Below are 25,983 nucleotides of genomic sequence, written 5' to 3'. Positions count from 1 at the left end.
AATCTTGTGACTAAAATTTGTGCCTCAGCAAAGTTATTATGCAAAGTGTAATGGACTTTATAGATTTTTAGCAAATAGTTAAAAGTATTAAAGTCATATATGTAAATTACAAGTGAGTGATGCATAGTCGCCTTTGTGGTATAGTAACACTCTTGAGAAAATCTTATGAGATAGAAAGGGAAAAGGAGAAGAAGTAAGTCTTTGGAGTGTTCGGTCAGGTATGAATATTGTGGTAGATGGGAGAAAGTGCAGGTGTGGTACATAGAACAAAGCCACCTCATCCCTCACCCCTTGAAACTGCTGAATGTTACCTGACATGGAATGTAACTAAAGAAATAGAAATCCAAATGAGTTGATAAGGGTTCAACCTGCTTTTGCTAGCTTTGAAGACTGAGGAAGAGGGCCTTGAACCCAGGAATACAGGCAGCTTCTGAAAATAGGGAAAGAGAAAGGAAACAATTTTTCCAGAGAGCTTCCAGAATGAAAGCACCTCTGCCGACATTTTGATTGTAGCCCATTGAGATCCATTTTGGATTTGCTGAGCACCAGAACTACATAATAATAAGTCTGTGTTAAGCCAGCAAGTCTGTGTTAAGTTCAGGAAGTCCTGGAAGCTGAAACTCCAATACTTTGGCCACCTGATGTGAAGAACTGACTCATTTGAAAAGACCCTGATGCTGGGAAAGATTGAAGGAAGGAGGAGAAGGGGACAATGGAGGATGAGATGGTTGGGTGGGATCACCAATTCCAAGGACATGAGTTTGACCAAGCTCCGGGAGTTGGTGACAGACAGGGAGGCCTGGTGTGCTGCAGTCCATGGGTTTGCAAAGAGTTGGACACAACTGAGTGACTGAACTGGAGCCAGCAAGTTCATAACTTGTTACAGCATCAATGAGAAGCTAATACAACAAGGAATCTGGTTTGTCCATGAAATACTTAAGGAGAATATGGAAGAGGTGTATCTCCTTTTTTTAAAATCCCAAATCAGGAAGCAACAGTTAGAACTGGACATGGAACAACAGACTGGTTCCAAATAGGAAAAGCAGTATGTCAAGGCTATATATTGTCACCCTGCTTATTTAACTTCTATGCAGAGTACATCATGAGAAACGCTGGGCTGGAAGAAGCACAAGCTGGAATCAAGATTGCTGGGAGAAATATCAATAACCTCAGATATGCAGATGACACTACCCTATGGCAGAAAGTGAAGAGGAGCTAAAAAGCCTCTTGATAAAAGTGAAAGAAGAGAGTGAAAAGGTTGGCTTAAAGCTCAACATTCAGAAAAGGAAGATCGTGGCATCTGGTCCCATCACTTCATGGGAAATAAATGGGGAAACAGTGTCAGACTTTATTTTGGGGGGCTCCAAAATCACTGTAGATGGTGATTGCAGCCATGAAATTAAAAGATGCTTATTCCTCAGAAGAAAAGCTATGACAAACCTAGATAGCATTTTGAAAAGCAGAGACATTACTTTGCCAACAAAGGTCTGTCTAGACGATGGTTTTTCCAGTGGTTTTGTATGGATGTGAGAGTTGGACTATAAAGAAAGCTGAGCACAGAAGAATGCTGTTCAAAAGCACAGATGCTTTCAAACTGTGGAGTTGGAGAAGACTCCTGAGAGTCCCTTGGACTGCAAGGACATCCAACCAGTCCATTCTAAAGGAGATCAGCCCTGGGTGTTCTTTGGAAGGAATGGTGCTAAAGCTGAAACTCCAGTACTTTGGGCACCTCATGCAAAGAGTTGACTCATTGGAAAAGACTTTGATGCTGGGAGGGATTGGGGGCAGGAGAAGAAGGGGATGACAGAGGATGAGATGGCTGGATGGCATCACCGACTTGATAGACATGAGTTTGAGTGAACTCTGGGAGTTGGTGATGGACAGGGAGGCTTGGCATGCTGCAATTCATGGGGTCACAAAGAGTTGGACATGACTGAGTTACTTAACTGAACTGAACTGAACTTGTTATACATAAAATACAGGGAGGTCATCAAAGGAAGTGAGATCACAGACCACCCAAATGAGCAGAGATAAAAGACATGTAGGTGCACATCTCATTCATTGATGGAAGGTGAGTGTATTTTGATGAAGATGTTGGAATGGGGAATGGAATTGCAGTGGCTGGCTCATTGATCTATTCATTCATTCATTCACTTGACATCTATTTAAGATGACTTACTATGTTTCAAGTGCCACTATTGAACATAGTGAATACCATCTCTTTCCTTCTGGAGCAGTCTTCTGAAGAAAAAAACCATTAAATAATTTATGAGTGGCTCAGATGATAAACAATCTGCCTGAAATGCAGGAGACCTGGGTTTGATCCTTGGGTCAGGAAGATCCCTTGGAGAAGGGAATTGCTACCCACTCCAGTATTCTTGCCTGAAGAATTCCATGGACAGATGAGCCTGGTGGGCTACTGTCCTTGTGGTTGCAAAAAGTTGAACACTGAGCAACTAACATTTTCACTTTCAGATATACATGGCACACTTCAGTAATGGTGTAAAGGAAAGGAATTGTTATAGAAACTTATGCTTACTGAGAATCTAATTTAGATTGGGAGAGTCAGGAAAAGACTCTCTGAGAAAGTAACATTTTGCTAGACTGTAGGGGATAGCCAACCTAAGGACTCTGCAGGATCTTACAGAGAAGGCAATAGAATATGCAAAGACTTTATGCTGGGAAAATAATTGGAGTATGGATAATATATTGAGCAAGAAGAGAATGTCTAGAAATGAGCTGACTGGGTAGGCAGAGACAAGATTACACAGGAATTTGAGGCTTTTATTATAACAATTATATATTGTGATTCTTGATTACTCTGATTTCACCTCATGCAAAGAGTTGACTCATTGGAAAAGACTCTGATGCTAGGAGGGACTGGGGGCAGGAGGAGAAGGGGACGACAGAGGATGAGATGGCTGGATGGCATCACCGACTCGATGGACGTGAGTCTGAGTGAACTCCGGGAGGTGGTGATGGACAGGGAGGCCTGGCATGCTGCGATTCACGGGGTCACAGGGAGTTGGACACGACTGAGCAACTGAACTGAACTGAATTCCCACATTTAAACTTTAGCTTTAGATATCAGGATAAAGGCAGAGATGGAAGGCTTTAGCTCTCATCTAGCTTAATTGCTTTAATTTTAAGTTGAAGAAAGTGAGGTGCAGGATGGTTACCTAGGTAGGTTAAAGTTGTACAAGGCAGCTCTGGGTTAAGAACCAAGTTCTCCAGACCCGAACACTGCCCTTCTTCACGCATGGCACTACCAGTCACTCCGGTGGCTTCAGAAGGGACTGCTTCCTGAAGGGATAGTCTAACAAAGGGCCCATGGGTCATTCTGTTAACCCTCTCCTCCCCTCCTTGGGATGCCCAAATGGCCAGTCCTCTGGGGACACAGAGGAATTCCAATCTCTAGGAAAAAAGATCCCCTCTTACGGAGATAAACATCAGATTTATGTTTAAGGGAGCCCTCATAGTGCTTCTCACCACAAAGAAAAGATGTGAATTTATAAAGTCTCACTTTTACTTTTTTCTCTGTTCTACACTTACCAACTTCCTTAAGGTCTTCTCAAAGTGGAAATTTTACTGCTGAGAGATATACTAATACAAAAAGCTATTGAATTCTCTCTATTTGATGAATAAAAATACTTTCATTATAAAATAAGCTAATTTCTTATTTTTGTGGTAATGTATATTTCTTAAGAATTTGTAGTTCACTCATAATTTGTTGGCATTTTGTAAACTGAGAAGTTTTTCTGTGACTTGAGTGGCTTCCCCACCCCCCAACCACAGCTGAACATAGATATAAGTGATCCTACAAATACATGTTAAGGGAGTTGTTACCATGTCATTTAGTTGCATTATGTTGTTACCTTGTATTATAGAATTCTCTGATGTTATTTGTCTAAATGATAAAATGCAGGCTCTCAAAGCTGAAAGAGACTGAGAGGGAGAGAATATTTTTCTGCTAAATACCTGTTTTGAGCGGCATGATATTTTGTTGCCTCAAAAGTAGAGTCTAAGGTAACAAAGACCAAAAAAAAAAAAAAAAAAGGATTCCAACTTTATCCCAACTCCCTTTCCCACATCACTATAATCTAGGCCTGAATAGTCTTTACATAGATGCAGCAACCTAGTTTGTCTACTGTCTTTGAGACAGCATTTTTTAAAGTTAATTTATTTATTTTAATTGGAGGCTAGTTACTTTATAATACTGTAGTGGTTTTTTGCCATACATTGACATGAATTAACCGTGGTTATACATGTGTACCCCATCGTGAAACCCCCCTCCCACCTCCCTTCCCATCCCATCTCTCAGGGTTGTCCCAGTGCACCAGCTTTGAGTACCCTGCTTCATGCATTGAACTTGGACTGGTGATCTATTAATATACATGTTTCAATGCTATTCTCTCAAATCATCCTACCCTCACCTCCCACAGAGTCCAAAAGTCTGTTCTTTATATCTCTGTCTCTTTTGCTGTCTCAAATATAGAGTCATCATTACCATCTTTCTAAATTCCATATATATGCATTATTATACTGTATTAGTGTTTTTCTTTCTGACTTACTTCACTCTGTATAATAGGCTCCAGTTTCATCCATCTCATTAGAACTGATTCAATGCATTCTTTTTAATAGCTGAGTAATAGTCTGTTGTGTGTATGTACCACTGCTTTCTTATCCGTTCATCTGCTGATGGACATCTAGGTTGCTTCCACATCCTAGCTATGTTAAACAGTGCTGTGATGAACATTGGAGTACACTTGTCTCTTTCAATTCTGGTTTCCTCAGTGTGTATGCCCAGTAGTGGGATTTCTGGGTCATATGGCAGTTCTATTTCCAGTTTTTTAAGGAATCTCCACACTGTTCTCCATAGTGGCATACTAGTTTGCATTCCTACCAAGACTGTAAGAGGGTTCCCTTTTCTCTGCACCCTCTCCAGAATTTATTGTTTGTAGACTTTTTGATAGCAGCTATTCTGACCAGTGTGAGATGGTACCTCATTGTGATTTTGATTTGCATTTCTCTGATAATGAGTGATCTTGAAAATCTTTTCATGTGCTTGTTAGCCATCTGTATGTCTTCTTTGGAGAAATGTCTGTTTAGTTCTTTGGCCCATTTTTTGATTGGGTCCTTTATTTTTCTGGTATTGAGCTGAATGAGCTGCTTATATATTTTTGAGATTATTTTTTTGTCAGTTACTTTGTTTGCTATTATTTTCTCCCATTCTGAAGGCTGTCTTTTCACCTTGCTTATAGTTTCTTTCATTGTGCAGTTTTTAAGTTTAATTAGGTCCCACTTGTTTATTGTTGCTTTTATTTCCATTACTCTAGGAGGTGAGTCATAGAGGATCCTGCCGTGATTTATGTCAGAGAGTATTTTGCTTAGGTTTTCCTCTAGGAGTTTTATAGTTTCTGGTCTTACATTTAGATCTTTAATCCATTTTGAGTTTATTTTTGTGAATGGTGTTAGAAAGTGTTCTAGTTTCGTTCTTTTACAAGTGGTTGACCAGTTTTCCCAGCACCACTTGTTAAAGAGATTGTCTTTGCTCCATTGTATATTCTTGCCTCCTTTGTCAAAGATAAGGTGTCCATAAATGCATGAATTTATCTCTGGGCTTTCTATTTTGTTCCATTGATCTATATTTCTGTCTTTGTGAGAGTACCATACTGTCTTGATGACTGTAGCTTTGTGGTATAGTCTGAAGTCAGGCAGGTTGATTCCTCCAGTTCCATTCTTCTTTCTCAAGAATGCTTTGGCTTTTCGAGGTTTTTGTATTTCCATACAAATTGTGAAATTATTTGTTTTAGTTCTCTGAAAAATACCGTTGGTAGCTTGATGGGAATTGCATTGAATCTATAGATTGCTTTGGGTAGTATACTCATTTTCACTATATTGATTCTTCTGCTCTGTGAACATGTTATATTTCTCCCATCTATTTGTGTCATCTTTGATTTCTTTCACCAGTGTTTTATAGTTTTCTATATATAAGTCTTTTGTTTCTCTAGGTAGATTTATTCCTAAGTATTTTATTCTTTTCATTGCAATGGTAAATGGGATTAGTTCCTTAATTTCTCTTTCTGTTTTCTCATTGTTTGTGTATAGGAATGCAAGGGATTTCCGTGTGTTAATTTTATATCCTGCAACTTTACTATATTCATTGATTAGCTCTAGTAATTTTCTGGTGGTGTCTTTAGGGTTTTCTATGTAGACGATCATGTCATCTGCAAACAGTGAGAGTTTACTTCTTCTTTTCCAATCTGGATTCTTTTTATTTCTTTTTCTTCTCTAATTGCTGTGGCTAAAACTTCCAAAACTATGTTGAATAGTAGTGGTGAGAGTGGCCACACTTTTCTAGTTCCTGACTTTAAAATCTTTCAATTCTTCACCATTGAGAATAATGTTTTCTGTGGGTTTATCATATATGGCTTTTATTATGTTGAGGTATTTTCCTTCTATGCCTGCTTTCTAGAGGTTTTTTTTTTTTTTTTTTTATCATAAATGGATGTTGAATTTTGTCAAAGGCTTTCTCTGCATCTATTGAAATAATCATATGGTTTTTATCTTTCAATGTGGTGTATCACATTGATTGATTTGTGAATATTGAAGAATCCTTGCATCCCTGGGATAAAGCCCATTTGGTCATGATGTATGATCTTTTTAATATGTTGTTGGATTCTGTTTGCTAGATTTTTTTAAAAATTTTTAAGTGTTTTAATGAGAAATACATTGTACATTTAATGTAGTGTGATCATTAGCATTCTTTCTGTAGTAATGCAAATTTCGGTTCTTCTTTCATCCTTTCAAGAAGAGAAAATGCATCTCTGGTTCCCCCTTTTAAGTTGAGAGGGAAGTCAATGCTGTCATTCCAACACACTTGTGGTGTTGTTTAGAAGATTTGCTGCACAGAGCTTCTCTTTTCAAGATGCATTACTTGGTTCTCACAAGGTTCCCGTGGCTACATATATAGATCCCACTCATGTATATGCGAAGACATTATGGAGTCTTGATGGCACAATGTCAAATATAGAAATCCTAGGGCATATAATTTCATAAACCTTTAAGGAATCAATACCATAGGGGTAATTATCATTCAGGAAAGACTATTCTTTATCACATTCAATCCCTGGAAATCTTGCATCCCATCAGTGTGCTTCAGGACCACCACCCTTCAAGGCTTGCCAGACCCATGCCTGACCTTCAGGGGTGTCTGAAATCCTGAACTCTCTTCTTCAATCCCTCACCTGACCCCTAGGCTGGAGCACTCACTCCTATGGACAGCCCTGACTCCTTGGACAGTCCATGAGTTGGACAGAAATCAAACAGCAATTTGAAAAAGAAAGCCCACCCTATTTGAAAAGGCAAGAGTAGCAGAGTGATAGGGAAGCAGCCTGGGAAGGAAGGTCTTCAGAAACGTGGATGAGCCCTTCACATCATGGTAAAGAGACAAGCATTGTCACCAAGTGCTGAATTTGCCCACAGGGCCAATGCCTATATTTTGAGTGGGTTGGGTGGAACAGATGGATAGGGAAACATCTCTTGCAGTCATATGAACCCATTCAATATGACTGGCAGCATTAATGAAATATAAGAATATGACATGTTTCCATTGCTAGAATTTTGTTGGGAATTTTTACATCTATGTTCATCAGTGATATCGTCCTGTAGTTTTCTTTTTTTGTGGCATCTTTGTCTGGTTTTGGTATTAGGGTGATGGTGGCCTTGTAGAATGAGTTTGACAGTTTACAAATTCTGCAATTTTCTGGAAGAAAATTTCTCTAAATTTTTGGTAGAATTCACCTGGGAAGCCATCTGGCCCTGGGCTTTTGTTTGTTGGAAGATTTTTGATTACAGTTTTGATTTCCATGCTTGTGATGGGTCTGTTAAGATTTTCTGTTTCTTCCTGGTTCACTTTTGGAAGGTTATACTTTTCTAAGAATTTGTCCATTTCTTCCAAGTTGTCCATTTTATTGTCATATAGTTGCTGATAGTAGTCTCTTATGATCCTTTGTATTTCCATGTTGTTTGTAGTGATTTCTCCATTTTCATTTCTAATTTTGTTGATCTGATTCTTCTTTCTTTTTTTCTTGATGAGTCTGGATAATTGTTTTCCTATTTTATTTATCTTCTCAAAGAACCAGCTTTTACTTTTGTTGATTTTTGCTATAGTCTCCTTTATTTCTTTTTCATTTATTTCTGCCTTAATTTTTATGATTTATTTCCTTCTACTATCCCTGGGGTTCTTCATTTCTTCTTTTTCCAGTTGCTTTAGGTATAAGGTTAGGTTATTTATTTTATTTTTCTCTTATTACTGGAGGTAAGCTTGTATCACTATGAGCCTTCCCCTTAGCACTGCTTTTACTAAATCCCATAGGTTTTGGGTTGTCATGTTTTCATTTTCATCTGTTTGTATGTATATTTTGATTTCTTTTTTGATTTATTCTTTGATTTGTTGTTTCTTCAGAAGCATGTTGTTTAGACTTTGTATGGTCAGTTTAGTTCAGTTCAGTCACTCAGTCATGTCCAACACTTTGTGACCCCATGAATCGCAGCACACCAGGCCTCCCTGTCCATCACCAGCTCCCGAAGTTCACTCAGATTCATGTTCATCGAGTCAGTGATGCCATCCAGCCATCTCATTCTCTGTCGTCCCCTTCTCCTCCTGCCCCCAATCCCTCCTAACATCAGAGCCTTTTCCAATGAGTCAACTCTTCCCATCAGGTGGCCAAAGTACTGGAGTTTCAGCTTTAGCATCATTCCTTCCAAAGAAATCCCAGGGCTGATCTCCTTCAGAATGGACTGGTTGGATCTCCTTGCAGTCCAAAGGACACTCAAGAGTCTTCTCCAACACTACAGTTCAAAAGCATCAATTCTTCAGTGCTCAGCTTTCTTCACAGTCCAACTCTCACATCCATACATGACTACTGGAAAACCCATAGCTTTGACTAGACAGACCTTAGTCGGCAAAGTAATGTCTCTGCTTTTGAATATGCTATCTAGGTTGGTCATAACTTTTCTTCCAAGGAGTAAGAGTCTTTTAATTTCATGGCTGCAGTCACCATCTGCAGTGATTTTTGAGCCCCCCAAAATAAAGTCTGACATTGTTTCCACTAATTCCCCATCTATTTTCCATGAACTGATGACTTCATGTAGGTATGTATCTTTAATAGTTTTGTTTTTCCCTGTAGTTGACATCTAATCTTACTGCCTTGTGATCAGAAAAGATGCTTGAAATGATTTCAATTATTTTTAGTTTACCAAGGCTAGATTTATGGCCCAGGATGTGATCTATCCTGAAGAATGGTCCATGTGCACTTCAGAAAAAGGTGAAATTCATTATTTTGGGGTGAAATGTCCTATAGATATCAATTAGTTCTAACTGGTCCACTGTACCATTTAAAGCCTGTTTCCTTGCTAATTTTCTGTTTGGTTGAACTATCCATATGTGTGAGTGGGGTATTAAAGTCTCTCACTATTATTGTGTTACTGTAGAAGAGCATTTCTTAAAGTATGGTTTCAAGACCACTTACCTTAAAGTCAGTCGAGCCTCACCAGAGTCTCTGTGTATGAGAACCTGCATACCAAAGATTGAAGACTGATGCTCTAGAACCACTCACTTTCATACATTATCAAAAGAGCTGCTACGCTGCAGCTTCCTTGGGTTTTTCCATTAGAATACAAAGTCGTAGCTAATTTTTCATTAACATTCCTATGTAGAACCATTTGACTGAGCATTTTAATTTAGTCTCTCAAAAAAGAAAGATTCAGATGTAGTAGGTACATAAGGGTGCAGTGACATCAGTTGTAGCTCTTCCAAGTATATAACCCATGTCCCCAAAACAGGGCAAGTTCACAGTCCAGGTTTCCTTCTTTGAAATCTGTGATTCTTGTTAGATGTGAAGATTGTGACTCCTGGAGGATGATATCAGAGTCATTTATTGGATGACGCCAAGAACTGAACCAGGATGAAGTATGTCTTCAAATCTATCAAGCTACCTACTTAAGTTACACTAGTTTATAACTATAGTTTAGCCACCCTTCTCCAAAGACATTAAAAAAAAGGATATATTCCTTATGATCCCATCCATTCAAAGTTTTGTGTAAAAACAATAGGTTGTCTTTTTATTGGCTTAGTTACTCTGAAGACCTGCTCATTATAGGCAGCAGTCTAATGTTTATAGACTCAGTCACTTAATTTAACAAATTTGAGTCTGTTAGTGCTATACACTGAAATATTTTGTAGTCTTTAGTACAAATTGAAATGTATTAGTGCATGTAAGTTATGAAAAATGTATTAGTATGTATGTAAAAATGTATTAGTACTAATACACTGAAATATTTTGTGGTCTTTAGTGCAAAATGCACAATTGCACTCATCTCACATGCTAGCAAAGTAATGCTCAAAATTCTCTAAGTCAGGTTACAGCCATGAACTTCCAGATGTTAAGCTGGACTTAGAAAAGGCAGAGGAACTAATGATCAGATTGCTGACATTCATTGGATCATCAAAAAAAGCAAGAGAGTTCCAAAAATAATCTACTCCTGCTTTATTGACTATGCCAAAGCCTTTGACTGTGTGGATCACACACACACAAAAAAAAACTAGAAAATTCTTCAAGAGATGGGAATACCAGACCACCTGACCTGCCTCCTGAGAAATTTCTATGCAGGTCAAGAAGCAACAGTTAGAACTGTACATGGAACAACAGACTGATTCCAAGTCAGTAAAGGAGTACGTCAAGGCTGTATACTGTCACCCTGATTATTTAACCTATATGCAGAAAACATCATGAGAAATGCTAGACTGGATGAAGGACAAGCTGGAATCAAAATTGCCAGGAGAAATATCAATAACCTCAGATATGCAAATGACACCACCGTTATGGCAGAAAGTGAAAAAGAACTAAAGAGCCTGTTGATGAAAGTGAAAGAGGAGAGTGAAAAAGTTGGCTTAAAGCTCAACATTCAGAAAATGAAGATCATGGCATCTGGTCCCATCACTTCATGGCAAATAAATGGGGAAACAATGGAAACAGTGAGAGACTTTATTTTTCTGGGCTCCAAAATCACTGCAGATGGTGATTGCAGCCATGAAATTAAAATACACTTGCTCCTTGGAAGAAAATGTATGATCAACCTAGACTGCATATTAAAAAGCAGAGACATTACTTTGCCAACAAAGGTCCATGTAGTCAAGGCTATGGTTTTTCCAGTAGTCATGAATGGATGTGAGAGTTGAACTATAAAGTAAGCTGAGCATAGAAGAATTGATACTTTTGAACTGTGGTGTTGGAGAAGACTCTTGACAGTCCCTTGGACTACAAGGAGATCCAACCTGTCTATCTTAAAGGAAATCAGTCCTGAATATTCATTGGAAGGACTGATGTTGAAGCTGAAACTCCAATACTTTGGCCACCTGATGTGAAGAACTGACTCATTTGAAAAGACCCTGAGTGCTGGGAAAGATTGAAGGTGGGAGGAGAAGGGGACAACAGAGGATGAGGTGGTTGGATGGCATCACCAACTCAGTGGACATGAGTTTGAGTAAACTCTGGGAGTTGGCGATGGATAGGGAGGGCTGGCGTGCTGCAGTCCACAGAGTTGCAAAGAGTTGGACATGACTGAGCGACTGAACTGAACTGATTGATCAACACTAAGCTTTGTGATCACAGGCCACATTTGTGTTGTTTCCACTGAATCTCTAGCATACCGCAAACACTCACTGTGTGTCTTGTACTTAGTAGATGCTTAAAAAGTATGTGTCAAATATATGAATGTAAGTGGCATTATACAGAGAAAAACATGTAGTGACTAAAGTAGTATTTTTTTTTTCAAGCAATGAATGTATTGAGCAGCTAAATCATGGTCATCCCATTGCTTTTATGAGTCCCTCTGTCCTCACAGTGTAAGATATAGCTGTTTCTACACTACTGCTTATACAATGTTGCTGAAAGGCACAGGAATAGAAGCTGTCTAGGCAAAAATAGATTCATTTATGTGCAATCTTGACTGGAGCTTCAAAACTAGCTGACTTAGCATTGGGGTTTTGTTTTCAGATATTTGTTTCCCTTTACCTCTTCTAAGCACAAATCAGATGAAATGAATGTGGTGCTCTGAATCTGTGCAAAATCAGAAGTAAGCTAGCTGTTTTGCACTGAGCAGCACAGTTCTCGTCATGCCTGTGTCAGCAATCCAGGCCATACTGAGCCTCCTGGGAATCTCAGAGGTCAACAGAACACACTTCATATGGCAGGATTTACTGTTGATACTCAGCCCGGGCTGGGGTTACAGTATCCTCCACAGTTTGCTACATAGTTAACATACATAGTATTGCACCTCTACCCTCTCAACCTGGTTCAATATACAGTACGCAACATACAGTTAATATATAAATAGGAAAATATCACAATCGTACATTGAGTGAACAGAAAAGGGAAACAAAATTCTGGGGCACTGACTATTTGCCAAATATTGTGCTAGGTACTTCATAAACATTGATTCCTGTGATGCTCTCTTTAATCCACTTGAAAAGGAACGTGTTACCCCTATCATACAGATTATGCATGAGAGTCCTATAAAGGACCTAACAACAAATTCTACAAGCAGCAGCGATATGACCTAGGATTGTTCAAATCTCAGGCCAATGCTTATTTGATGATTTCTAGTTTTTCAAAACACATCCAGGAGACAGTGTCTATGTCAGAGAGTCTGGGTCTTGGTCAGACCAGGTGAAGTAGTTTATTTTCTGAAGTTCTCTGAACCCTTTCTAAGTGCTTAAGATCCACCAGGTACATCTTTTCCAAAGAAGTATTACTGCTCTGAGTAATGAGAGATCAATATTTGCCTACCTAAATTATATACATTCTTGAAGACTGAGCTTAAATGTCCCTTTTGTATAAGGATATCTCCTTCCTTCCTTGATGCTTCTAGAGAATATTAATTACTTGACTTTTGTTATTTGTTTTTCTTTTTTGTTGCTTACTGTTCTTCATTCAAATAGACCGATTATTTTATTGTATATTTTTCTGAACATGGATAATACAGGGAAAAGTAGAAAAATCCCTCAATCTGTGGAACAGAAAGACATGCCTAGAAATAATTGTTCATTGTGCTAAAAGTGTTACATAGAAGCAGTTGTAGATTACACTGGAAAGAGTGTCATGCAGTTACTAATTGTCACTGAGGGTGAGATGAGGGATAGTGAGGGTATTTTAAATGAGTTTTGGTGGTTAAATAGGCTCTTTACTAGGCTGATAAAGAGGTAGGAAAGCATCCTGGGAAGGCAGAGAATATGCAAATACTTAGAGATGTGTGAAAGAGTATGTTTTGGAGACTGCAAATATTACCACATAACTGGAGTACAATGCATGCCGAGACTTATAGGCAGAGTAAACATGAACAAATATCCCAGAGACAGGTCTTCAAGGCATCTGTAAACCAGTTGAAATTATTGGACATTTGTTTTTTCCTGAAGATGAAACAAAGGTCTGAGTTGTTCTTAAATATGTTTGATGATGTTTATATTTTAGAAAGACTATGTTGCAAGAAGTAGAGAGAAAATTTTAAGCAGGAGAGGATACTATTGAGGGCCAGGAGACAGTTAGTTTGGGTGTTTACTATTGATTTCCAAAAAAGTTTTTAATAACCTCAGTGCCAATAGTAATCAAGAGTCAAGGAGAAATTTGAAAAATGTTTGGGTAACTGATACCAGAGATAATACTTGATGAAGTAAGGGAATAGGAGAGGGAGAAGAAGAGGACTTTAAGCATTCTAATTTAGAAGGCTAAAATAGGAAACACTTAAAGAGAATATATTGTGGGGAAGATAATTTCATTTAAAAAAATATGTTAAAGTTCCATTTAAATAATGTACAAAAACAAGCACAAATAATCTGTCATCACAAATGTCAGAATTTTATTTAACTTCGGTAAGAGCATGCTTAATGATTTGGGCAGAGCACAGTGAAGGTCTCTGCAGTTCTAGTGATATATTTCTTGATTTGGATGGTGGTTACATGGCTTGGCTCACTTTCAATTTGTATACTTGTTCATATAATTTATTTACTTAAACATAATTTAAAAATAAGTTCAATGAATAATTTTAAGAGCAGTGTAAATAAGGTTGAAAACAGAATCAGTTAAATGGAGGACATATTTGAAGAAATTATGTTGAATATAGGATATGTTTCCTCTTGCACTTTATAGTAATCTTTCTCAGTTCTTCTGCCGTCCCCCTTTCACTGGCTTCTTCTCATTTCCTTACTTTTGGTACTTTCTAGGATTCTATCTGTGGCTTTGTCCCTTTCTTAATCATAAATATTCGTTAGTATTGACTCAAAAAAGCAACGTTTTTCAAAAAAGTACATTTATCTGAGGTGTATGAAGTCAGTAAAAATACAAATTAAATAGTATTGATTTAGAATCAGACATCTTTGAAATATTTAAAGTGCCTTTTAAGAACATTTCCTCCATTTTTTGCTTTATGGTTTGATGGACATGATTTGCCCCAAATGAATTGATTTTATGTAGAATTTCTGACAAGAAAGAAGAGTCATACAAATTTTGTCTCAGCAAGGTAGAGAAAATTAAGTCTTTTAGAATATGATTAATGCTGTTTAATTAAAAATTTAGAAGGAAGGATGCTGTTACACTATGCAACTTAATTTTTAAGAGTAATTTTCTAATTCTAGGAACAAAGTTTCTTTTTATTTTGCTCTTATAATTTATTAAGTACTACCTGAAACAAATATGATTAAAATATTCATTATATTTAAAATTTTGAAATTATTGTAGATTCACACATAGTTATAAGAAATAATTCAGAGAGGTTCCACACATCCTGTACATAGTTTGACCTAACAGTTACATCTTGTAAAACTGCAATATCACAACCACGATATTGACATTGATACATTCAGTGTTTCCAATCCCAAAAGATTCCTCATCTGGCCATTTTCTTAAGCCATACCCGCCTACCTCTCCCCACCTCACCCAGCTCCCAACTTCTGAGAACTTCTAATATGCTCTCTCTTTCTAAAACTTTATCATTTTAAGAATGTTATATAAGTGTAGTCATACCTTTTGAAACTGTCATTTTTACACTTTCTATTATTAACTTCCTAGAAATTTGCCCAAGATTTTGCATATGTCAATATTTCATACTTTTTTATTGCTAAGTATTATTCCTTGATGTGGATGTACCAGTTTCTTTAACAGCTCACCTATTAAAGGTCATCTAGGTCATTTTCAGTTTGTGGCTATTATGATTAAAATTGCTATGAGCATTCATCTATAAGTTTCTGTATAATTTTTCATTTTTTCTGGGATAAATTCCCAAGAAGGCAGTCTAGGTCATATTATATTTATGCTTTAAAAAAACTGTCAAACCTTTTTCAAGAGTGGATATGCCATTTTACATTCCCACCTGCAGTGTGCAAATAACCCAGTTTCTTCACACCCACACCAGCACTTATATTTTCCTCAAGCAGTTCTGATAGGTGTGTAGTGATAACTCACTGTGTTTTGATATGCACATGCCTAATGGCTAATGATGTTAAACATATTTTTAGTGTAGGTTGCCATCAGTTACATTTTGAAACTTTAAAAATAACCTGCTGATGGGTCTTTTGGTCTGGGATGTATACAAGGAAATTATAAATAGCATTCCCCATATCAGGAGAATAAAGTTGGCTAGAGATAGAAATTTGGATGCAGTGGACCAACAGAGAGTTTGTGGTTTGATAGGTCAAGAAAATTTAAAGAGAAAATCAGAATATGTATAAAGTTTGGTAAGAAAAAGAGAAATCTCTGATAAAGCCAGTATTTAAGGACATGGAGACTCATAAAACCCAAGAAATCATAAAAGAGCGGGGGTGAGCTGTCATGGAAACAGTAAAAAGGTTATGTTTTTTAAAGCTTCAAAATCCTAAAACTTCAATATTTATGGAAATTTTGTTGGAATAGGAGTGGAAAGGAGTTTGTGAAGAAGAGTGTCTGATGCTGGAATCACAAACAAGTAAAACAAGTTTCCAATGAGACACACTTGAGAAATGCAGAAACTACAACAGTCTAGATCCAAAGTTAGTGAAAGGAATTGCCCAGATAAAGAGGAGGTGCCTTCCTCTTTAAACCAGTCTAGATACATTGCCTGAACAGACTCTTTTTTTTTTTTCATCTGAAGGATGAGGTTTTCACACTTGGAAATAGTTCAACATTCATTTATAAACATCTTACAAAACTAGGTTCTTGCATAGAGAGACTAAGGAAAGTCTAGGGGATGAGCCTATATACCTGCTATTCTTTACTAAGAATAAGAATCCCTTTGGCCACCCTACTGCTAAGTAAGAGTGGCCAAAGGGACTCACTGGGCTAGAATAATAATGCTCCATTTACTGTTCACCTAAGAGGGTGCTGTAGGCTCCATAAACCCATTCCCAACAATATACCCTGACCAAGGAGCCCCAGCTGCAATGAGAAGCAGTCCATGTTCAGTCTGTTAATTACGACTCACCACTGCTTCTACTTCCTGTTCACTTTGTTACTCCCTGAGGGGGATGGGGGTAAATCTAGCATTATTGATTAGTTTCTTGCTGATATAGGAAGAGATAGACAAATATAAAAATGGAGGAAATGGTTGGGGCTAATTTGTAAGCCTCCAGGTCTGTGATTAAGGAAAAAAAAAGAGGTGATGTTAGAAAAAGCAGGATGACAATGAAAGATCTACTTATATGTGCATTTGAGTTGCTTAGATAATGCCTGAAACTGCCTTTGAACTCCTTGTTGTTAGAGAAACAAATCACTATTTGCTTAAAAACACTATTAGTCTGGCATTCTATTACTAGAAAGGGAACTTTGAAAGGATTCCCATTTATTCTGACATTCTGGACCAATGACAGAAAAAAACCAGTAGCTTATTTTTCTCTATGTATTACACTCCTGGTCTCCCAAATCTTGATTTAGCTTTTAGACTACACCACAACAGAGAATCAGTGAGGGTGTTACATCTGACCTCATGCATGGAGGAAACAAGAAAAATCCTCATGTATTGTGAGTGCAGAAATCTGAGAAAGATCCTTTGCCCCCCAAATTCTCCAACACCCAGGTGCTACAAGTCTGAATTCATTTTTGTTTATATTTTCTCCATTTGTTGCTTTTGAAAATGTCAGTGATTCTCAGATGAAACAGCAAACACACGCACATGTAGATTATGGGATAATATTTCCTCTTGGAATGAGAGAACCTCATAGTTTGAAAACTCTAGGAATTTGGGAATATTGCCAGACAGGGCAAAAAGAAAAAAATACCCAGTAAGTCCAAGTGAGGACATATACATTAAATTCATTTTGTTGTGCCCTTTTGTATGAACAAATTCAGCCTTGGTTGGCTCTGTTTACTAGCCCTGACTGATTGGAACCTCTGAAGCCTGAGAGTGGTGAAAGTGACCATCTGATTAGGCTCTCATCATAAAGTGACAATTTAAAAACACATTTCAATTACATTCTTTGTCCTCTTACCTACTAAGCTACCCTGCTTTGCCTACCATGATGTCAGAGCTTCTACGCATGGGCTACTCTCCACCCTACTCTTGACTTAGGCTCTGACATGCATTTTAGCCTGAACATTCCACCAGGATGGGCCCAGGATTTAGGGAGTTACAAACTGATAAATCTTATTGGTTATCAGTTTGGGGAAGAACTCAAGATAATCACTGTAGCTGTCTTAATATCACAGCTAATATAATGCCTGTGACCAAGGCATATAAGACCAAGACATACATAATGAGCTCTATTCCCTGTATTTTGAAAGGAATTATACTTAGTTATGAAAGGTGCTTAAAGGTCGAAGATGAAGAGAATTTTTGATGTAGAGATTATTTCTTTGTCATAGTAGAACACTTGCCTCATGCAACTTCAGAGTTTATCCCAATATAGGAATGATTAAGATTACTATTAATCTGCTACTCACCTATCTCAACATAAAATTCTTACTTTAACTAAAAATAAGGCTGTTTCTGCTCCTTATACTTCCAGTTGGGTAATGAACATATTCCTTAGCAAATAACAAGCTTCTAAGAAATTACCCTAATCGACAAATACCTTTACTCCAAACTGCTCACAGTGAGTGGTAAAGTGAATCGGAATCAATTTCTCTGTCCTCAAGCCATAATAGAAGCAGATAGCAAACATGATGCACTGAGCTTTTCTGCAGTTAATTTGGAAGAAATTGTTATACCTGGAGAAAGCCTGATGGTACTTAGTTGGTAGAAACAAACAGATATGCTGTAAACATGGGCTATTTGAGGGAAGGATGTTTTGAATGTCTTTAAGTATTAATGCCTGGAGAATCCCATGGACTGAGGAGCCAGGCAGACTACAGTGCATGGGGTCACAAGAGTCAGACACGACTTGCCAACTAAACCACCACCACCATGAAACATCCTTTATCAGATCAGAGAGGTGAAAAACAGATTTGGGCAAAGCAAGGTTTCTTTAGCACCTTTTACTTCTCTATTTTATGTTTTACATTTATGCGCCTCAAGTTCTTAAAGAAAATGAAATTAGTTCACCAAAGGCTTAATTATATCCTCTTCAGTGGGCATCAATACTATTGGCAGCCCTCACAGGGATATTCTCTTGACAAATCAAGTTATTGTCTGAAGCATGAAGTGTGAGATTATGATCCAGCCAGCGTGACTCTGTGATTGATTCATGGCTACTCTATTACTGAGGGAAAGTGAGATTTCTATTTCATAATGACTTTGAATTTCTGGTGAGACAAGTGAATCCTTTTGTTCAACCTCAGAAGTTTATCTTTGGTATCATAGAACAAAATTGTTTTACAGACTCAAACATGTGAAGACGGAGGGGTATTAAATAATGATGCAGGAGCACTTGTCCTCCTGCAGCAATCCTTTGGAATTCTAAAAGGGACCTAAAGTGAACTGAGCAATCCAAATAACAAGCAATAAATGTTGAATCTATCCGTTGTAGAATTTAATGTCTTAATGGATATGTTTTTAGCATTCTGTTTTTTATACCATTGTTACTAGCCCACAGTTGCTCGACTTTGCTGATATGAATAGTATTCATTTTATTAGAGAAAATTCTCAGCTTAGCAGGTTTTCATAGACTTCTGGTTACACAAATGCCTATGTTTTTCCAGTATGATTTTTAAGGCTATTTAGTTACTTTACATAATGTAATTTTATAAAAGAAAATATTTGTTATAAAAATATGTTTAAATAATGAGAAAATACAAAGAACTAATTTTTGAAGATTACTTTCTTACATCCAGGAGATATATTTTTATCATTTCTGTATATTCATTTTCAGTCCTTTAATATACATAGAATTTAACAGAGCAGTCTTATAACTCTACATGTTGTTTTGCAAAACTAAATTTTTAATTTAATGATGTAGTATGAACATTTTCCCATTAGCAGTCAATCTTGTTAATGAAAATGCTATTTTGGCTGAATGTTTATGCATAGAAACTGCAGCTGGATACCCATGCAAAGTTAAATATTTTAAAATAAAGTCAGAAATAATTTATAGATTGCTAGGTTTATTTTCATAATTGTGGTAAGAAGTATTTCATGCCCTCTCTTTGTTTCATATCACAGACACATATACTAATGCCCCTGGCCCTGATTACTGGCTTTTTTTCCCCATGATTTTCTCATTGTGTAGATTGGCAGACTGAGGCGATAAAGGACAAGAGGTAAGAATGGAGAGCTGTTTCTGTTTCAGAAGTGTAGAAGATAAAAAAACATATATTAATAATGAGTGCCAAGGAGAAATTCTATGCACATTCTTTCCAATCCTGGTTCTCAGACTTCTCCAAATACTTCCATAGGGTCAGGGCAAGAGAATGTAGCAAGTCTGTCTTTCAGTAGGAGTGTGAAAGAAGGAGAAACGATGACTTGAAAGAGCTTATGCAGCTGTCAGCCTGTGTTCCTTTGTCCCTGCCTTCATAAGCTCCATTGTTGTAGGTTGGATTCAGCCTCTGTCACTACATAGAGATTTTTGTTAATGTTCTTTATCATAGCAATACCGCTGGTTCTAATTAGGAAACGTGGACATTGAGACAGCACTCTGAAGAAGTCATCTCTTTTTTGGTTCATACCTTATATAATATACCAGAACAAAACAAAAGAGACACCATTAAAAGTAATATAGACAAAAACACGAAACTAGAGGAAAACGAAGGAGGAAATATAGGTGACTTTTGGCGATGCAAGCAATTTCTTAGATATGACACCAAAAGTATGGCCCCCAAATGAAAATATTGATAAATAGAATGTCATCAGCCCCCAAAAGAAAATATTGATAAATAGGGTGTCATCAAAACTAAAATTATTGCTTCCAAAAAATACTATTAGGACAATGAGGAGACAGGTGCAGTATAGGAGAAATGTTTTCAAGACACATATCTGATAAAGCATTTTATTCAAAATGCTTAAATTCTCAAATCTTAATAGGAAAATGAGACACCCAGTAAATAAATAGAAAAAAGAATTGAACATATACCTCACCAAATAAGATACATAAATAAGAAATAAGCAAATGAAAAGATGCTCAATATCATTAATGAAGAAAATGCAAATAAAAATCATGATATAATATTGCTATACAACTATTAGAATAACTAAAATTAGAAGACTGGGTTGTTTCAAATGTTGGTGAGGATGTGGGAAAACTAAAACTCTCATACAATGCTCTCATAAAATCACTTTGAAGAAATAATTTGACAGCTTCTTATAATAGTAAATATACATTTGATCCAGGCTACAGATCCAGGCTAGGGCTCCCCAGGTGGCTCAATGGGAAAGAATCCGCCCACTAAAGCAGATGTGGGTTTGATCCATGATCCAGGAAGATCTGCTGGAGGAGGTAATGGCAGCCCATTCCAGGATTCTTGCTTGAGAAATCTCATGGATGGTGGACCCTGGTAGGCTACAGTCCATGGGGTTGCAAAAGAGTTGGACATGACTTAGCAACTAAAAACAACACAGGATTTACCCAAGAGAAAAGAAACAATATACTCACTTAAAGATGTACATAAATGTTCATAACAGCTTTATTTGTAATAGGCAAAAACTGAAAACCAAATTTATCAAGAGATGAATATTTAAGCAAATGGTGGTATATTTATACCATGAGATACTGCTGCTGCTGCTGCTAAGTCGCTTCAGTCGTGTCCGACTCTGTGCGACCCCAGAGACGGCAGCCCACCAGGTTCCACCGTCCCTAGGATTCTCCAGGCAAGAACACTGGAGTGGGTTGCCATTTCCTTCTCCAATGCATGCAAGTGAAAAGTGAAAGTGAAGTCACTCAGTCGTGTCCGACTCTTGGCGACCCCATGGACTGCAGCCCAGCAGGCTCCTCCGTCCATGGGATTTTCCAGGCAAGAGTAGTGGAATGGGGTGCCATTGCCTTCTCCAACCATGAGATACTACTCACTCATAAAAAGGAATAAGCCATTGATATACAGTGGATGAATATCAAAATAATTATGCTGAGTGAAAGAAGACAGACAACAAAGGGAACATACTATATGATTTCATTTATGAAAAACTATAGATAAACTACTCTACAGTGACAGAAATCTTATGAGTGAATGAATTTATGGAAGTGGAAGTAGGCTAGAATGAGTGAAGAGAAGGGAAGAATTACAAAAATACACCAGAAAATTTTGCAGGTTGATGGCTATGTTCACTACCTTGATTGTGGTGATGGTTTCATGGGTGTATATCAATGTAAAAATTTATCAAATTGTACACTTGTATATGTGCAGTTTATTGTGTCAGTTATACTCAATGAAACTTAAAATATGTTAGAAAAGTATACATGACTAAATGAATAAATACCACAATTTTTTAAAACACTATGTATTTTCAGACTTTGTACAGGCTTACCTTTAGAGTGACTCATATTTTAATTTAATTACTCCTTTAACACAGACTATGAAATAAATTGAAATCTATAATACAAAGTCTACATATGCAGATGACACCACCCTTATGGCAGAAAGTGAAGAAGACTTAAAAAGCCTCTTGATGAAAGTAAAAGAGGAGAGTGAAAAGTTGGCTTAAAGCTCAACATTCAGAAAACTAAGATCATGGCATCCGGTCCTATCTCTTCATGGCAAATAGACGCAGAAACAATGAAAACAGTGAGAGACTTTATTCTGGGGGGCTCTAAAATCACTGCAGATGGTGGCTGCAGCCATGAAATTAAAAGATACTCCTTGGAAGGAAAGTTATGACCACACTAGACAGCATATTAAAAACCAGAGACATTCTTTGCCAACAAAGGTACATCTGCTCAAGGCTGTGGTTTTTCCAGTAGACGTGTATGGATGTGAGAGTTGGACTATAAAGAAAGCTGAGCAGTGAAGTATTCATGCTTTTGAACTGTGGTGTTGGAGAAGACTCTTGAGAGTCCCTTGGACTGCAAGGAGATCCAAGCAGTCCATTCTAAAGGAGATCAGTCCTGGGTGTTACAGCATTGGATGTTGAAGCTGAAACTCCAATACTTTGGCACCTCATGCAAAGAGCTGACTCATTGGAAAAGACCCTGATGCTCAGAGATTGAAGGCGGGAGAAGGGGGTGACAGAGGATGAGATGATTGGATGGCATCACCGACTCAATGGACATGGGTTTGAGTAAACTCCAGGAATTGGTGATGGACAGGGAGGCCTGACGTGTTGCAGTCCATGGATCACAAAGCATCAGACATGACTGAGTGACTGAACTGAACTTAACTGAATACAAAGTCTACCTGCCAGTAAGAAATAAGTTTGTTGTTGTTGATTTGAAAAAAAGAACAAAAGGAAAGGAAAAATAGTTACTTCTGAGGGATCTTTATTCATAATATCGGGAAAACTTCTTTGTTTGAAATAATAGGGAAGATAGCAACTCTTATGGATGAGGGTTACTGCTATGCCCAAATTTCTATGGCTCACTAGAATATCAGGCCCAGACAGGGAGACAACCGGATAACTTTTATCTGCTCCCTTTTGTTGTTGCTATTATTGTTCAGTTGCCAAGTTTTGTCCGACTCTTTGTGACTCCCGTGGACATTCCTGATTCTAGCCAGTTGAGATTTCCCTGTCTACACAGGCACTCAGTATTACCATGACCTGCCCATGTGTTGTTAATTGCTCAGTCATGTCTGATTCTTTGTGACCCCATTGACTATAGCCTACCAGGCTCCTCTCTTCATGGAATTCTCCAGGCAAGAATACTGGAGTGAATAGCCATTCCCTTCTCCAGGGGATCTTCCCTATCCAGGGATCAAACCTGGATCTCCTGCATTGCAGGCGGATTCTTTAATGTCTGAGCCATCAGGGAGTACTGAAAAAATTTGACCTACTTCTAGTTATTTAGGTAAGATAAAAGAAGCATCCCACTAGAAATTATTTGAAGATCCTTGCTGGAGCCTTAACAACAGTAGTGTTTTTTGTTTTTTTTTTTTTCTCCCAACTACAATGTGAATATGAAGTAATATGAACCATCTATGAAATTGTATTAAATGTTTAAGTTACCAAGGCCTAATCCTAGATGTTCAACTTCAGTAAGGCTGAAATGGGGGCACTAGGGGAAATCTGATGCAGATAATTCCCAAATTATACTTTGAGATATCTGAATTGAGTGGTTATTTTTCAATGCAATTTCTATTTTAATAGGAATTTGATTTTAGGTCATGCCATAAATTAAACTGATAATTCACTTTCATAATTATAACTTCATGATTTTTGTTACAGTTAAGAGTTTTTCCTCTCTGGTTTCTTTCAGAAAGACTACTTTGGGCCAGACACTAGGCTTGGCATTGAGAGAACAAAGATCCTTGATCTTCAGAATAGTGGAGTTTGGGAGGTATGGTAGGGGTAAAGGGACCAGGCCGGAGATTCCAGGGTAGGGCCAGTTGCATACTTCTCTGGGATTACAGCATTGGATTCCTCCACTGATGTGTTCTGTAAACTGTTACGTGACGGATCAACTCTCTAACTTCTAAAACTTACATTATTCTAGGTTAGATCTATTACAGATTAGTTCCATCAAGGAGCTGCAAATCAAAACTACAACGAGATACCACTTGATAACAATTACAAGGACCAAAATCAAAATGAGGTAGAAAATAAAAATTTAAGGTTTTGAATCAAAAATGGTACATTTTATCAAGGATTTATGGAAAAATTTAAACTCTCATACAGGGTGGCATGAATATAAAATGGAAAAGCCACTCTGGAATGAGGTCTAGGCATTCAGCAAATAGTAAACCTAGAATTATCATATGACCCATCACTCCCACTCCTTGGTAAATGTCCAGGAAAATGAAAACATGTGTTTGACCAAAATTTATACATGAATTTTATAGTAGTATGAATCATAGTAGCCAAAAGGCAGTAACGTCTAAATGTATATTGACAGATGTATGAGTAAACAATGTTTTATCCAATCAGTAGAATGTTATTCTGATGTTAAACAAAGAAAATATTGATTCACAGTTATCCTTTGAAAAAATTATGCTGAGCTTTTCAAAAGACCATATATTATCTAATTCTTTTCATATGAAAGACCAGGATAGGGAACTAGAAAGATTAGTGACTTTCCAAGGCTGGAGACTAGAGGAGGAGGATAGGAAGATTAGCAATGACATCTAAAGAGCAGAGGAGTTTTGTTTAGAAGTGACAACATCCTTTGACTGTGTAGAACATATGTATCTACAAATATTCTAAAGGTAGGGATACTTAATGGGTGCCTTTTACAGTATGTACATTTCAGTAAAGTTGGTCAAACAAAAAATAAAAGTAAAATAGATTAGTTTCAGACCTTTGGTCCAAAAGAAATATCCAGCACATAAATGTATAAATAAATAAAAATAATAGAAAATCATCTTATCTCCCTCAGTTTCCTGTCAATTGTGTATGCATTTTTGTTGTTGTTGTTCTGACCTATTCATAAATGATAGAACACCAGGATTCTCTGGTTCACTTCTCATTCACTACAGTCTCTTTTCAATGATAAAATGCTTCCACCTGGCTATAAATAGTCTGAAACATATGGATACTTTGTATCACCAAAAAGCCGGTAAGTGAGGAATGCGTTCAACAGACTGAAGTGACTTTATGCTATATACCCTGTTCAACAGACTGAAGTGACTTTATGTTATATACCGTGGCCAACACTGTGAGGAGACCCAGTATAAAACAGGAGAAGTGACTTCAGACGACAGGTCCGTTTAGGGGAGCATCGTGAAGAAGGAGTGTCTCTGCTTCCTTTGTACATTAGTCAGGAGACACCAGGCAGCCTTCTGAAAGCAGTCAGATTGGAGAATGTATGCATCTCTAATAGATTTTCCTTGGCTTAGAATGACAGCTGCCAACCCTCTTACCCACCTTTCTACTGCCCCCTACACTAAGAGGTTGGCTCGTGTTGTGCTGTGTGATTAGAGTTCAGTGACAGTTACCCTTTCTTCTGGAAATGGATAGTGATGAATCAATTATGTGACTTTCGTTGTCATTACGGAAGATGTGCATATTTGCTCTCTCCACATTTCAAGGAGGCCAGTGGCAGATGCTAAGGTGCTTGCTCAGTCGTGCAGGCATGTCCAGCTCTTTGCCACCCCATGGACTGTAGCCCACCAGGCTTCTCTGTCCATGGAATTTTCCAGGCAACAATCCTGTGGTGGGTTGCCGTTTCCTACTCCAGGGGATCTTCCTGACTCAGGGATCGAACCTGCATCTCTTGCCTTTCCTGCATTGGCAGGCAGGTTCTCTGCCACTATGCCACCTAAATGCTAAGGTTCCTTCAGTTCAGTTTAGTCATGCAGTCATGTCCGACTCTTTGCGACCCCATGAACAGCAGCACGCCAGGCCTCCATGCCCATCACCAACTCCCAGAGTCCACCCAAACCCACGTCTGTCGAGTCAGTGATGCCATCTAACCATCTCATCCTCTGTCATCCCCTTCTCTTC

The sequence above is a fragment of the Oryx dammah genome, unplaced genomic scaffold (assembly GCF_014754425.2).
Source record: "Oryx dammah isolate SB20612 unplaced genomic scaffold, SCBI_Odam_1.1 HiC_scaffold_26, whole genome shotgun sequence".
Classification (NCBI taxonomy): Eukaryota; Metazoa; Chordata; class Mammalia; order Artiodactyla; family Bovidae; genus Oryx; species Oryx dammah.
Note: the sequence above shows the minus strand (reverse complement) of the source record.